The sequence below is a fragment of the Desmodus rotundus genome, chromosome 12 (genome assembly GCF_022682495.2).
Source record: "Desmodus rotundus isolate HL8 chromosome 12, HLdesRot8A.1, whole genome shotgun sequence".
NCBI lineage: Eukaryota > Metazoa > Chordata > Mammalia > Chiroptera > Phyllostomidae > Desmodus > Desmodus rotundus.
In genome coordinates, this window is record NC_071398.1 from 81,292,742 (window position 1) to 81,309,250 (window position 16,509).

The window sequence follows — 16,509 nt, forward strand, 5'->3', positions numbered from 1 at the left end:
CCCCCTGTCTATTTTCCACCTATCATCTATGCTACTTATTCTCTGTACCTTTCCCCCTCTCTCCCCCTCCCACTCCCCTATTGATAACCCTCCATGTGATCTCCATTTCTGTGGTTCTGTTCCTGTTCTAGTTGTTTGCTTAGTTTGCTTTTGTTTTTGTTTTAGGTGTGGTTGTTAATAACTGTGAGTTTACTGTCATTTTTACTGTTCCTATTTTTTATCTTCTTTTTCTTAGATAAGTCCCTTTAACATTTCATATAATAAGGGCTTGGTGATGATGAACTCCTTTAACTTGACCTTATCTGAGAAGCCCTTTATCTTCCCTTCCATTCTAAAGTAAATGAGGATGTTAATAACACTTAAATAATAAGGTTGTTCTGAGAATTACATGGAATATTGTAAGTGAAGAGCTTAACACATTGCTTAGATAGACACTCCTGTTTTTCCTAACAAGTACCATACAGTTCAGAGAAACCAGGTTGGTATGTGTCATGGGTTATCAAGGAGATTCGCATGTGAGATGTTGTGATTTGTAAAAAAATATATTTTTCATATATAAAAGCCTGTGTTCACAGTTCCTGGCTCACAGCTCTGAAAATCCTGGGCATTTCCTAAGTGACAGGACAACAAAGGTGTCTTTTGTTATGTTGATGAGGTGACTTTTGGACCCCATCTAAGTATGGGGGCTAGTTTTCAGTGAGTCAACCACATGGTTAGAGTCACACCTCCCTGCCCTCTTGTAGGGGAGAGGGGTTGGAGGTACAGATTATCCCCTAAGGTCAGTGAATTAATCAATCAACTATGTAATAAAGCCTCCATAAAAAAATGAAAAGGATGAGGATCAAAGAGCTTCTGGGTTAGTGAACACTTGGGGATACAGGGGGAGTGGCAGGGCTGGAGAGGGCATAGAAGCTCGGCATGCCTTCCAAACACCTTGCCCTGTGCATCTCTTCCATCTGGCTGTTCCTGAATTGCATTCTTTTACAATAAATGGGCAATCCAGTAAGTACAATCTGTCTCTAATTTCTATGAGCTGCTGTAGCAAATTAATTGAACTGGAGGAAGGGGTTGTGGAAACCTCTGATTTATGGCCACTTGGTCAGAGGTACAGGTGACAACCTGGACTTGTGACTTGCATCTAAGTTCAAGAAGAGGGTTTTTAGAGCCTCCCATCTATAGCTAGCTCATCAGAAGCACAGGTGATAACCATAACCTGGGCTTGCAAAAGGCATCTGAAGTGGGGGTGGGGTGCTATCGCTGGGTAGATAGTACCAGAGCTGAGTTGAATTACGGTATACCCATTTGGTGTCTAGACAATTGTTTGTCGGAGATGTGGAGACACCCCTCCCCCCACAAATACACATGTTGAAATTGGGTCCAAGAAGACAAAAAGAACAGGGAAGGTGAAAATGAGATGAATGAAGAGGAGGAAAGTTCACCCACATGGAAGCTCTCTGAACCTTGTCTTTTGTTTTGTTTTGTTTTGTGTTATGGAGACACAGGCACAATTGATTAAATCGTTGATGGAGGAAGGAGACATCACAAAAGTAAAAAGATAGAGGTGTGGGAACACAAGGCATGATGAAAACTCTCTGACTGTGAGTTTTCAATGAGAAAAGACAGGATAAAGTTTGTCTAAATATCCCAATTTCAGGAGCTAAGTTAATGTCACTGTTTTCGTTTTACACCAGGGAAAACTGCAGTGAGAAGGGAGGTCCTGTAGTGCAGAGGCAGAGAGCTCAGAATCTGGGGTTGGGCACACTGAGTTCAAATTCTGGCTCTGACACTTAAAAGTTGCTGTGCAATTTGGGGCAAGGCATTTAGCTTCTCCATGCCTCAGTTTCCTCACCTCCACCCGGAAGATGACCACAGTCCCTCTGTCACAGAGTTGCTGAAGGCTTATGTGAAATAACGCATGTAATGCGCTGGCACATAGGCTGACACACAACAAGTGTTCGGTACATACCAGCTGTGGTGGTGTTGGTAGAGGTGATGGCGGCAGTAGTCTTGGCGGATCAGTAGTGTAGAAAGGAAAGATAGAATTCAGCAATATTTTTATAGCTTTTATTATATTATACTGAAGATGGTAAGAAAATGTGTTTTGATTGTAACTCTGTGCCTAAAACCAGAAATACTAAATGGAAAACTGTCCGTGAGAAAGATTTGTATGTCAACCCCAAAACTGTCACCATCTAGTGTGACCCTGACTATGGGACAGTTGGCTCCCAGAGAATCTCTTGCTCAGAAAATGAATCTGGGAGGCTGAATATGCCCAAGTGCAAGAAGGTGAATAATATTCATTCAATGAATTTTTTCACGTGGTACCTTACAATACATCGTGGGAAAATGGGATGGCTCACAAAATAATAAAATTAATAATGTCCTGAAGGGCTTGCTCAGTTTTGGGGGTTAATTTATAAGGTGTTTCCTGACTCTTTCCATCTCGAGGCACTGTAATGTGTCTGCAGTAGTAGCAAAGTTTATCGCATCTTATTTATAACTGCTCAGTCCAGACCTGGAGGAGAGGAGCCACAGACGCCGTGGCCCTCCCTCTCAGTATTTTCTCCAGTATGTGAGTTGCTTTTGCCCCATTTCTGGTTGGTCACCTGAACTGACATGCTCATTGTTCTTGCAGACATTTGGGGGGATTCCCTTGGTGTTGGGAACCACCCTGCCTGGTTTCAGAAGCTGTAACCCCCTATGGTTAAGGCTGAGTCAGAGACCTTGGGACCATAAGCCACTAAGGAGACAAAGCTTATCTCCCTGGCAGGGGCGCCACCTCTGCCCACTTTACTTTACCCTGCTTGGCCCTGAGCTTGTTGACCAGTTAGCCAATGATGGTGTAAGATTCCTCAAGGGAGGGATGACTTAAGACAGGCATGGTCATGAAGAGGCCCACAGGGAAGGACTTGGGGGCTATAGAAAAAGGGGGTGATGGAGCCTCACCCCTTGGCTTTGACATAGCCTGAGTCCTCATTCTGTCTGCTAGAAGTCTCCTAATCTCTTGGCTGCCTTATTTCCCCTGCCTGACTTAAGCTTGAAACAATGACAGAGGGTGGTGCAGTCCTGTGCAGGAAAGGGCAGATTCCCTGGGGCTAAGAAAGAATGCATAACACCCTGTGAAACCTGCTGTGTTTATGCCATCAGTTTAAATGATAAGGGTCCAAGCCTGAAATGAGTCTGTTTCCCAAAGTCTTATAGCCCTTTAGCTAACTGACCCTGACTCAGAATAAGCCCTCAGAGTTCTTTGTTATCTATTGTTTGATCCTTACTGCCTGACAATGATTGATGAGCTTGACCTGTATTCCTGTGCAAATTGAACCCAATCAAAACCCACTGAGGAAAAGGCTCTTGGCCCTTCTCCTTTGAGAGATCAGCCACCTTTCCTCCCCAAGCAGATCATGTCTTGGTAGACTTATTCTCATCTGTGGCCACCGGGGGTGATGGGGGGGGGGAGCCCCCCATACCTTGACACATACACTCCCTCTTTGCTTGAGCTGATACTGATTAGTACTTAAGGATGGATAAGGATTCAGCTCTCAGGAAAATACTGTGCTGGAATCCAAAGTATTTTTCTGGAGTTTCTGCCCATCATCCATGCCTGTGGTCATTCTTCATCTTGCAATCTTCCTGCTACCACAAGACTTCCTGAAAAGGCACGACTCATTACAAGAATGGAGAAACTATGAGAAATCATCCTCTAGATTTTCTTTTTCAGGAAGTCCTTGAAAATTGTGAGGTAGTTCTGGAAAGCAAAGGACTCTTACAGTGTCTCTCAAGTCCCCAGGTCTCAAAAGTGGTCCTGGAGTTCCATAAACTGTCTCTGGCAATCAAAACTCTGAAGCAGAAGACTACAGGGAACATCTTTTTTCCCAAGAAGATGGAGAAAAGAGAAATAAGTCCTACTGTAAGTGGAGCACCATATGTAAGTGCCTATAATTGTAGGAAACAGTGTATGAGCTTTTATACCTGAGTGTATAGAACACAAAAGTTCTGAAAAATACAAATTTAACCTATTTGTGAACTAAGGTTGCTTGTAAACTAATCAAGAATGAACAGGGGGGAAAATAAAGATGTGCTTTTCCATACCACTATAGGGACAAAACCTCAGTATATCCACTCCACTTAAGCATCCTCATTTATTGCAGTAAATAACTTTGGTAAAACTTGCTAATATACATACTGACCCCAGAAAGTGGAACTATTGATACTTTATACTATTAATACTCAGCTTAAGTTTTGACTTTTCTGGATTTGGCAGGCTACTTAAAATAATTACCTATTGAATACCAGCTTGTCCTAATTTTCACTTGGATTATCTATGTCATATAATATGAGTGCCTGCATAGTCCACTTTCTAAAGTTAAGTTTCTTTTCCATTTTATTATATTTCAGCGGTTGTGGAGGGCAAGGAGTGCTTACGTAGATAGCAGTGTTCATGTGATTTTTTCTTTCTTCCTGGGCACCAGGTGCAGAGTCCTTAGTTCATAAGACACTGTTATCTTTATAGTCATTGTTAAAACCCCTTGCCCTTTTCTCTCTCTCTCTCTCTCTCTCTCTTTCTTTCTTTCTTCTCTCTCTCTCTCTCTCTTTCTTTCTTTCTTCCTTTTTTTCTCTTCCTTCCTTCCTTCCTTCCTCTCTCTCTTTCTCTTTCCCTCCCTCCCTTCCTTCCTAATTCTTTGATAATTTTTTAAAACTTTTATTATCAACACTATTCCAGATGTCCCCATCCTCCCTTTGCCCATCTCCACCCATCCCCTGACCCCTTCCCTCTGGCGATCACCACACGGTTGTCTGTGCCCATGGGTTATGCTACTCTTCCCCTTCTTTCATTCAGTCCTCCACCTCCTTTCTGACAACTGTCAGTCTGTTCCATGTTTCCATGCCTCTGTTTCTATTTTGTTCATCAGTTTATTTCATTTATTAGATTCCACATATAAGGGGATATATGGTATTTGTCTTTCTCTGACTGGCTTATTTCATTTAGAATAATACTTTCCAGGTCCGTACATGCTGTCACAAAAGGTAAGAGTTCCTCCTTTTTCATGGCCATGTAGTATTCCATTGTGTAAATATACCACAGCTTTTTTTATCCACTCATTTACTGATGAGCACTTGGGCTATTTCTAGATCTTGGTTATTGTAAATAATGCTGCTATGAACAAAGGGGTGCAAATATTCTTTCTGATTCATGTTTCAGGATTCTTAGTATATATTTCTAGACGTGGGATCACTGGCTCAAAAGGCAGTTTCATTTTTAATGTTTGGCGGAAACTCCATACTGTTTTTCCACAGTGGCTGTACCAGTCTACATTTTCACCAGCAGTACACTAAATTTTCCTTTTCTCCACATCCTCATCAGCATTTGTTGTTTGTTGATTTATTGATGGTAGCAGTTCTGACAGGTGTGCGGTGATGCCTTATTGTAGTTTTAATTTGCATCTTTCTGATGATTAGTGACATTAAGCATTTTTTCATACTTCTATTGCCATGTGTATATCCTCTTTGGAGAAGTGTTTATTCAGGTCCTTTGACCATTCAAAAAAATTTTTTTATTGTTGTTCAATTACAGTTTTCCACATTTCCCCCCCATTGCTTTCCCCTGCTCACCCCCTGACCCACATTCAATCCTCCCACCTGCCCTTGTTGTCCTTGTCCATGGGTCCTCTGTACATGTTCCTTGACTTGACCCTTCCCCTTCTTTTCCCAGTTATACCCTCTCCCATCTCCTCTGGTCACTCTCAGGTTGTTCTTTATTTCCATGTCGCTGGTTTTCTTTTGCTCGCTTGTTTGTTTTGTTGATTAGGTTCCACTTATAGTTGAGATCATATGGAATTTGTCTTTCACTGCCTGGCTTATTTCACTTAGCATAATACTCTCTAGTCCCACCTATGATGTCACAAAAGGTAGGAGCTCCTTCATGTCATCTGTGAATAAGGAGCTTTACTTCCTCCTTTCCAGTTGGGATTCCTATTGTTTCTTCTTCTTGTCTGATTGCTATGGCTAGGACTTCCAATACTGTGTTGAATAAGAGTGGTAAAAGTGGACATTCCTGTGTTTTTCCAGATCTTTAGAAAAACACTTTTGGTTTTTGTCCATTGAGTATGATGTTGGCTGTAGTTTCATATATGGCCTTTATTATGTTGAAATATGATCCATTTGTTCCTCTTTTACTGAGAGTTTTTATTATAAATGGGTTCTGGATTTTATCAAATGCTTTCTTAGCATCTATTGATATGATTGTGTGATTTTATTTTCATTTTGTTTATGTGACATACCACATTTGTTGATTTGTGAATATTGTACCAATCTTGCATCACTGGAATAAATCCCACTTGACCATGGTTTGTGATCTTATTAATGTATGGCTGGGTCCAGTTTGCTAATATTTTGTTGAACATTTTAGCATCTGTGTTCATCAGGGATGTTTTTTGTAGTTTCTTTATCTGGTTTTGAATTAGGATAATTCTGGCCTTGTAGAAAGAGCTTGGAATTCTTTCCTCCTCTTGAATTTTTTGGAATAGTTTGAGGAGAATAGGTATTAGTTCTTTTTTGAATGCCTGGTAAAATTCACCTATGAAGCCATCTGGTCCAGGACTTTTGTTTGCTGAGATTTTTTGATTACTGCTTCAATTTTATTAGTTGTAGTTAGTTTATTTAGGTTTCCTGGTTCTTCCTGATCAAGTTTTGGAAAATTGTATGTTTTTAGGAATGTGTCCATTTTGTCCAAGTTGTCCAATTTGTTGATTATAGTTGTTCATAGTATTTACTTATAATCATTTATATATCTATGATGTCAGTTGTTACTTTGCCTCTTTTACTTCTGATTTTATTTATTTTGGTCCCCTCTCTTTTTTCTCGATGATTCTGATTAAAAGTTCATCCATATTGTTTCCCTTTTCAAAGAATTAGCTCTTGGTTTCATTTATCTTTTGTATTTTTTTTTTATCTCTCTGTCATTTATTTCCACTCTGATCTTTATTATGTCCTTCCTTCTGTTTACTCTTGGCTTTGTTTGTTGTCCTTTTTCTTGTTCTTTTAGGTGTAGAATTAGGTTGTTTATCTGAGAATTTTCTTATTTCTTGACACAGGCCTGTAATGCTATGAACTTTTCTCTCAGAACTACTTTTGCTATGTCCCATAGATTTTGGGCTGTTGTGTGTTCATTTTCATTTGTTTCCAGGTGATTTTTGATTTCTTCCTTGATCTCATTGTAACCCATTTATTATTTAATAATATGCCATTTAGCTTCCCTGTGTTTGATTGTTTCCGATTTTTTAAATTTTAGTTTATTTAGTTTCATGCCATTGTGTTCTGATAAGATGCTTGGTATAATTTCAATCTTCCTGAATTTGTTAAGACTTATTTTGTGTCCTAACAAGTGGTCTATCTTTAAGAATTTTCCATGTGTACTTGAGAATAATGTATACTCTGCTGCTGTGGAATGAAATGTTATGTAAATATCACTTCAATCCATCTGATCATTTGTGTCATTTAAGGATGGTGTTTTCTTGTTAATTTTTTGTCTGGATGATCTATTTGTTGATAACAGTGGGATGTTAAATCTCCTGCTATGATTGTATTGCTGTTGATCTCTCCCTTAAAGTCCACCAATATTTTCTTTATATATTTATGTGTTCCTACATTGAGTGCATATGTGTTTACAAGGGTTATAACCTCTTTTTGGATTAGTATTATGTAATGGCCTTCCTTTTCTCTTATAATGGCCTTTGTTTTGAAGTCTGTTTTGTCAGATATAAGTATTGTTACTACAGCTTTTTTAAATTTCCATTTGCATGAAATTTTTTTTCATTTCTTCACTTTTCGCCTCATTCTTATTTTGAGATAGGTCTCTTGAAAACAGCATATTCATAGGTCATGTTTTTTACCCATTCAGCTACCCTATGTCTTTTTCAAGATACTCATTTCTTGCCATTTTTTCATAAAGAAAATACCTATGTTCCTATAGATTCCTATACCTATGTTCCTCTCTGTGTTTCTTCTTAAAGTATTTCATTTAACATTTCCTGCAATACTAGTTTGTTGGTAATCAACTCCTTTAGCCATTTTTTTTGTTTTTGCTTTTTGGGGTTTTTGTTTGTTGTTTTTTTTTTTTTTGGTCAAGGAAGCTTTTTATTACACTTTTGATTTTAAATGATAGCCGTGCTGGATAGAGTAGTCTTGTTTACAGGTCCTTGTTTTTCATTGCTTTGAATACTTTATGCCAATCCCTTCTGGCCTGAAGTATATCTGTTGAGAAATTAACTAACAGCCTTATGGGAATTCCCTTTTAGGTAACTAACTGTCTCTATCTTGCTGCCTTTAAGATTCTTCCTTTGTCTTTTTATTGATTGCCATTTTAATTGTGATGTGCCTTGATGTGGGTCTCTTTGGCTTTATCTTGATTAGGACTCTCTGTGCTTCCTGAACTTGTGCGACTTTTTCCTTCACCGGGTTAGGGAAGTTTTCTGCCATCATTTCTTCAAATAGGTTCTCTATTCTTTGCTCACTGTCTTCTCCTTCTGGTACATTTATGGTATGGATATTGTTACATTTCATGTCCCAAAGTTCCCATAAGTTATCCTCATTCTTTCTAAGTCTTTTTTCTTCTTGCTGCTCCAATTGGGTGTTTTTTTCTACCTTGTCTTCCAAATTGCTGATTCAATCCTGTACTTCATCCAACCTACTTTTTATTCCTTCTAGCGTGTCCTTCCAGCTGTCAGATCTACTGTTCTTCATTTTTGACTGGTCCGTTCTTATGGTTGCTATGTTGCTTTAAATGCTGTTGTAATTCTTGCTAAGTTTCTTTATCATCCTTATAACCATTACTTTAAACTCTATATTTGATAAATTCCTTGCCTCCATTTTATTTAGGTCTTTTTCTGGAGATTCCTCCTATTCTTTCATTTGGGGCCTATTTCTTTGTCTCCCCATTTTGGCTGTCTCTTTGTGTTTGTTTCTATGTATTAGATCTGCTATGACTCCCATGCTTCATGGAGCGGCTTTATGTAGTAGGTGTCCTGAGGGATCCAGTGGTGTAGTCTCCTTGATTTCCTGAGCTGGTTGCTCTAGGAATAACCTTTGTTCGCATTTTGTGGGACCTCCTGTTGTAACTGAGTTCTGATCTCTGTTGGCATTTCTGTTGTGCGTAAGATCGACCCTCAGGCTGGCTGACTGTGAGATCACAGCATGCAAGCTACTGTGTGGGTGTTGACCACCCCCCAAAAAAGTAGGAAAATATAATACCTATAATACAAGTAATAGTATATATAAAACATATAAAAATAAAGGTATAAAAAATTAAAAAGGGAGAAAAGAATGCAAAAGGCAAAAAGATAAAGAACTAATAAGCATTTAAAAAATAAAATATAAAAGAATAAGAAAAGAAAGAAGAAAAAACAGAAAATAAAAAATTAAAAAATAGAAAAAAAAGAAACAAAAAATTAAAAAAGAAAAAAAACGGAATTCTCCTTTGCAGAGTTTAGTGCCTGCTGTGATCTCTCTTTGGATATGTTGTTTGTGAAGTTTGTTAGACCCTGCTCTGATGTTTTCTGATGCTGGCCACTTGGTGTATTGGTTCTGGGCCCCTTAGGAGGGACTCTGGCTCAAGCCAATGTGAGATCCACTGCTTGTGCCTGGGCCTCGGCAACCTGCTTGAAGCTACAAGTGATACATAGCTGTGGCTGCCTAGACTTGGCTGCACCTGGGAAAGACCAAGATGTGCTTCAAGGACAGCTTTTACCAACCCTGGGCCTGAGTGTGGGTAAGCAAGCATTCCGAGGCACCCTGGGATCTACCCCTGTCTGCCTGCATCCTTCAGCTGCCTACCAGGTTTAGTCACTGAAAGCCTCTGGCAAAACCAAGAGGATGGCGTTAATGGGTCTCAGGTGAAGGCGAGGTGTTATTCAGGCTTCAGGGAAGGTGGTGAGTGTAGCCCCCACCCTAGAGCCACTGAGTCTGTCCTGGATTTTGCCCTGACTTTGGCAGGGTAGAGCCCCTATAACCAGGCAGCTGGGGCCTCCAGAGCCCAGAGGTTGGGTCTGCCAGAGGCCAGAGTATGTTTCTATTGGATCTCCTGTGAGGGAAAGTGCCTGTCAGGTTCACAGGAAAGTGAGGTGAATGGCTCCACCCCACAACCAGTTACTAATTTCCTCTGAATCTGCCCAGACTGCTTTGCTTCAGCTTAGCTGGATTTAGGAAGCACTGGTAGGGTGAGAAAAATTCCTAAGGGTGAGATAATTGCCTTCCTCCAGGCTGATGCCTCCTGATTGCCCGACTCAGGAAAGAATTCTACTGCAGTACCCGAGATTTAACTCAGGACCCAGATCCTGGTGGCTGTCTCCACTTCTCTTCCCAGAGCCACACTATCCTCAGGCGATTCCAGCCCGCACTGCTCTCCCTCTGCTGGAGCCCAGGGTGAGTGGCTACAAATGCAATTCTGTGAATTGTACCCTTTAAAGCATGTCTGTCTCCAATGGACTCCGCCTCTCCTTAGCAGACACAAACCCCCACCCCCCTGCTTTTCACACCCGTGTGCTGTGCTGGTGTCTCTTCCTGGCTCTGGTGGTCTGGGCTGGGGATTCTGACCTAAGGTTTAGGCTCCGTGCTTCTCGAGGAACCTCCTGCAGCAGAGATATCCCTCCAGAACCTCAATTGTGTCCATGGGAGCAGGGCCAGCCCCTTCTGCTTCTCCACCCTTTATACCAGTTTCAATGTGGCTTCTTTTGCCGCTCTTTGGTTATAAATCTCTCCAGCCAGTTTTCTTTCTTTGTTATTATATTTTATTGATTATGCTATTACATTTGTCCCAATTTTTCCCCCTTTGTCTCCCTCCACCAGGTATTACCCTTCTGTCCAGCAACACCCCCCCCACCCCCGCCCTTAGTTCATGTCCATGGGTTGTGCATGTAAGATCTTTGGCTTCTCCTTTTCCTATGCTCTTCTTAACCTCCCCCTGTCTATTTTGTTCTTACCAGTTACACTTCTTAATCCCTGCACCATTTCCCCCCACTCTCCCCCTTCCCCCTCCCAGCTGATAACCCTCCAAATGATCTCTGTATCTATGATTCTGTTCCTATTCTCTTTGATTGCTTAGTTTTTTGGTTTATTTAAATTTTTTTTAAGATTCAGTTGTTGATAGTTGTGAATTTGTTGCCTTTTTAATGTTCATGGTTTTGATCTTCTTCTTTTTCTTAACTAAGCCCCTTTAACATTTCCTGTAATAATAGCTTGGTGGTGATGAACTCCTTTAGCTTTACTTTGTGTGGGAAGCACTTGATCTGCCCTCCCATTCTGAATGATAGCTTTGCTGGAGAGAGTAATCTAGGTTGTAGGTCCTTGCTTCTCATCACTTTCAATACTTCTTACCAGTCCCTTCTTGTCTGAGAAGTTTCTTTTGAGAAATAAGCCTACAGTCTTATGGGAACTCCTTTGTAGGTAATTCTCTGCTTTTCTCTTGCTGCTTTTGAAACCAGGAAAGTTGGCTTTGGTGTTTCCTGTCACTACCACAACCAATAAGGAGAGACAGGGATTGAATCTTATGGGCGCTTTATTCAGATGGCTGGTGGTCTGAGAAGATGGTGGGTTATGTACCCTAATAGACCATCTTAAATTCCATTTTAAACCTTTTTATAAGGAGAAAAAAAGTGTAGGTAAAAGGTTTGCGATTGAGGGAAAAGGTGTATCAGCTAAAAGCTGCAGCGTTCTTTTGTCTGTGTCCTGGGCTATGGAAGTCTCACCCTGGAGCACAATGGCTCAGATACTATCTTGATTGCTTGCAGTCCTCCCGGGGCACAAAGGTGGAACTGTTTATGGTCTCCTGAAGTCAAGGTGTGTCATACCTTCAGTTCCTGGAACAATAGCTTTTTATATTCATTGATTATTAGCTATTACCTAAACTAAAATTTTCCAACTCTTGAGTTCCCTATCACTTTTAAGATTCTCTCTTTATCTTTAACCTTTTTGACATTTTAATTATGATGTGTCTTGGTGTGTTCTTCTTTGAGTCCACCTTGTCTGGGACTCTCTATGCTTCCTGGACTTGTATGTCTATTTCCTTCACCAAGTCAGGGAAGTTTTCCTTCTTCCTTCCTTCCTTCCTTCCTTCCTTCCTTCCTTCCTTCCTTCCTTCCTTCCTTTCTTTCTTTTTTTTGAATAAGCTTTCAATATCCATCTCTTCCTTTTCTTCTTCTGGCATCTGTATGATTTGAATGTTGGCACGTTTGGAGATGTCCCAGAGGTTCCTAAGCCTATCCTTGCTTTTTTTTTTTTTTTTTTAAATTCTTGTTTCTTTTTGTTCTGGTTAAATGTTTATTCCTTCCTTAGTTTCCAAATCATTGGTTTGAATCCTACCTTCCTTCCCTTCTCTGTTGGTTTCCTGTGGATTATTCTTTATTTCCCCTAGTATTACCTTCATTTCTTCCTTTATTTTTTTGCCATACTCAAGGAGCTCTCTGAGCATCCGGATAACCAGTGGTTTGAACTCTGCATCTGATAGGTTGTTCAGCCAGTTTTCATTTGGTAATTCAGGATGATTTTTCCTCGATTTAGTTGAATTTCCAGTTTGGTTCTGAAGGGAGGTGAATGCAAGGTCCACCTGTTCCACTGCCATCTTGAAAGCATGTTCCCCTTTTCTTTCTTATTTCTTCATTGCTGTTCCACATTTTTCTCTCTTCACCTTCCAGGGACCAATTTTAATGTGATAGATGTCCTTAATTATGTATGCAGGTTTGGAATGTGTACATGTTTATCACATTCTTTGTTCCTGAGGGCTGCATAATATTCCATAACATGTACCTCCCACATTTTATTGTCCATTCCCCTTATGGTGAACACCTAGGTTGCTTCCAACTCCCCTTTACCACATACAACTCTGTGACAAATTTTTCTGTACATGTCTCTTTACAAAACTACTGGAGGCTTTCTCTTGGATGTATGCTCAAGAAAGGAGTTTCAGTATCAATATATGAGGTCTGTCCAGAAGGTATCCAGACATGTAATATGAAAAATAGAGACATTTATTGAAGAAGATACAAGAAACATTGTACATAGGACAATGACACCTCAGTTTCCTTCAAAGTAGGCACCTTGGGACCTCACACAATTCTCCCAATCACCATCAGCTGCTCTGTTGTATTCTCATGAATCTTATTATGGCCTGAAATCTCTTCCCTCTCAAAGGTAATTTTAGTTTTGTGAAAAGCCAAAGGTCAAAGAAAAGTACAAAATATGTTTATTTGATCACTTATAACCTAGAGGGGAGAAACTAAGTTAGTAAACTTATCTACTCTCTTCTTCGTGAATATGCAAAATGCAAATGCAGTGAGCCCAAAATAGTTGACTCAATCACTTCTGTTCTTGCAGCAGGGAAAATAATTTTTTTAAAAACAGGGGATTTATATTAGAACCCCAGAAAAACATAGGCCAATTATTTTAATTTTTCTTGCTCCATAAAGGACTGTTTTTTCTCTAATACTACTTTCCTCTTTTTCCTCCATGGGTTACATATGTCTCTTGTAAGGGTCTCCATGGTCTCTCGTAAGGGACTCTGGTCTCTTTTGTTTGTTTGTTTATTTCATAAATTACTTTATTGTTGTTCAATTACAGTTGTCTTCATCTTTTCCCCACTACTCCCCCTGACCCCATCCAGAACCTTGCTTCCACCCTCCCCCTTGATTTTGTCCATGTGTCCTTTACACTAGTTCCTGAAAACCCTTCTCCCCACTGTCCCCTCCCCCCTCCCTTCTGGCTATTATTAGATTATTCTTAATTTCAATGTCTCTGGTTATATTTTGTTTGCTTTCTTCTTTTGTTGATTATGTTCCAGTTAAAGGTGAGATCATATGGTATTTGTCCCTCAGTGCCTAGCTTATTTCACTTAGCATAATGCTCTCCAGTTCCATCCATGCTGTCGCGAAGGGTAGTGGCTCCTTCTTTCTCTCTGCTGCATAGAATTCCATTATGTAAATATCTTAGTTTCTTGATCCACTCATTTGCTGATGGGCACTTCGGTTGCTTCCAGTACTTGGCTATTGTAAATTGTGCTGCTATGAACATTGGGGTGCATAGGTTATTTTGAATTGGTGTTTCAGGGCTCTTAATGTATAATCCCAGCAGTGGAATTGCCAGGTCAAAAGGCAGTTCCATTTTTAGTTTGTCGAGGAAATTCCATACTGTTTTCCACAGTGGCTGCACCAGTCTGCATTTCCACCAACAGTGCACTAGGGTTCCCTTTTCTCCACATCCTCTCCAACACTTGTTTGTTCCTTTGTTTATGATGGCCATTCTGACCCGTATGAGGTGAAATCTCATTGTGGTTTTAATTTGCATCTCTCTGATGGCTAGCGATGCTGAGCATCTTTTCATATGTCTCTGGGCCCTCTGTATGTCCTCCTTGGAGAAGTGTCTGTTCAAGTCTTTTGCCCATTTTTTAATTGGGTTTTTTGTCTTCCTGGAGTGGAGATGTATGAGTTCTTTATATATTTTGGAGATCAAACCCTTGTCCAAGGTATCATTGGCAAATGTTTTTCCATATAGTTGGTTCTTTTTTCATTTTAATGCTGTTTTCTTTAGCCATGCAGAAGCTTTTTAATTTGATGAGGTCCCATTTGTTTAGCCTTTCTTTTATGTCCCTTGCTTTAGGGGACATATCACTAAAGATGTTGCTGCGTGGAATATCCGAGATTTTCGTACCGATGTTTTCCTCTAGGACTTTTATGGTGTCACGACTTATATTTAAGTATTTTATCCACCTCAAATTTATTTTTGTGTATAGTGTAAATTAGTGATCGAGTTTCATTTTTTTGCATGTAGCTGTCCATTTTTTTGCATGAGACTCTGGTCTCTTGATAGGGACTATGTGATAGCAGTCAGGACAAAGAAGAGAATACACTTAGGGGGTTATGTGTGTCTTTCTCTGTGCTGCTGTATTCCTTGGCCTTACTTTCCTATTGTTAGACAATGGCTACTACCCACCAGTGCTGGCTCTGATTTGTCTTCTGGACAGTCACTACTGACTTTGTTGATTCTATGACAGTGCTGCAATGGTCACAGTCCTCTAGTTCCCATCCTACTAGAGGTTCCTGTGCCATACAGTTGCTCATCAATATGATCAACAATTCTCTGCACTCATCCAGTGGGGATGGACATTTCCCCATGAAGTGTCATATCTTTTAGTCCAACTTAGATGGTGCAACATCTAAGCAATCCTATCTCTTTTGGTCCCTTGTTTTTAAAAGATCTAGTTCCTTTTGTCTATGGTGAAATTCCCCTAGAGAATTAGTCTGGGTGAGGGATATTTGCCTTATACCTTCCTGTGATATAACTTCAGCTTTCTTTATGCCTGTCAGCAATGTTAAGGGAAGTCTTCATCTTTTAGTGTAGGTTTTAAACCTAGGTATCTACGAACCTTATACTCAGTTTCCATCTATCACTAAGGCAGTTACCCTAATGAATGAAATGGTCTGTCTTGATATCTCTAAGTTTCCATACAAATATGTAAATCAGATCCCGCTACAACTTCTGATAGAGCAAGTGAAGTCCAGTGGGAACTAGATGCTTATTGATATGTAAGGTTTGCTAGTTCTACAACAAATACGCCCTTACATTTTAGTGATTTAATGCAGTAGAAGTTTCTTTCTTCCTGTTGTAAAGTCCAAGATGGTTGCTACAGGTTGCTTTACTTCAGGTGTGTCTTGGGGACTCAGACTTCACCTCTGAGTCACCATCATTTTCATATGTCATGTGGCTTCCAGAGTCACCATATTTATCTACATTGAACTGTCAGAGAAGAAAGAGAAACAGTGAAGAAAATAAACCATTTTGCTTAACCATGTCTCTCCGGAAGTGGCATACCTAAACATGCTCTCGTTCCTCCATCTTTAGAGCCGAGCTGCTGCTTCACAGCTAAAACAGTCTTCTGAGGAAGGGAATTAGAGATCTTTGCAGAGCAGCTAGCCATCTTCACCACAGGTCAAGTAAGTCATCTTTTCATGGCTCTGGATTTTTCCTCAGTGGTAGTGCATCCCGCACCCAAGTGTAGAGTACACAGACAATATGAGAGGTGACCCAGAGTTGCAAAATGGCAGGGCAGATATGGCGTTGGGTAGCCAGAATTGCCTACTTGACATCTCCCCTTGGAATCTTATTTCAAAGACGTGTCCAATTTAATGTGTCCTGTAGCTCCCAACTCCCTCCTGTCCCCATCATGACCACGTTAGTATACAGTACTGCCAGCCAGCCCTCCAGGGCCCAGGGCCCAGGCGAGAGTCCTAGAGATCACCCTTGATTTCTTTTCCTCTTACAGATTCTCAACTTAATCTAGCTTTCTAATCTGCTGATTCTACTTCCAAAATACATTTCAAATATTTTTCCATCTCTTCTGCCATTTCTGTAATCCTATCCACCATTATCTCTGATCTGGAATAACTACAACAGGCTCTTAACTGTTCTCTGTGTTTCTCTTCCAGCCCTTTTTAATACATTTTCCACTAAAAACATCAAGAAATCTTT

The 16,509-nt window shown here is 40.2% G+C and overlaps 1 protein-coding gene across 1 annotated transcript in view; it reads left to right on the plus strand.

The window, feature by feature from the left end:
• The first annotated feature begins 10,258 nt into the window (after positions 1 to 10,258).
• Positions 10,259 to 16,509, plus strand: part of CD55 (CD55 molecule (Cromer blood group)) — an 85,557-nt gene continuing 79,306 nt past the window's right edge. Inside the window, exon 1 of the mRNA XM_045186411.2 lies at positions 10,259 to 10,416. The gene's annotated coding sequence lies outside the window, so the exon portion shown is untranslated. The remainder of the gene's footprint in view (positions 10,417 to 16,509) is intronic.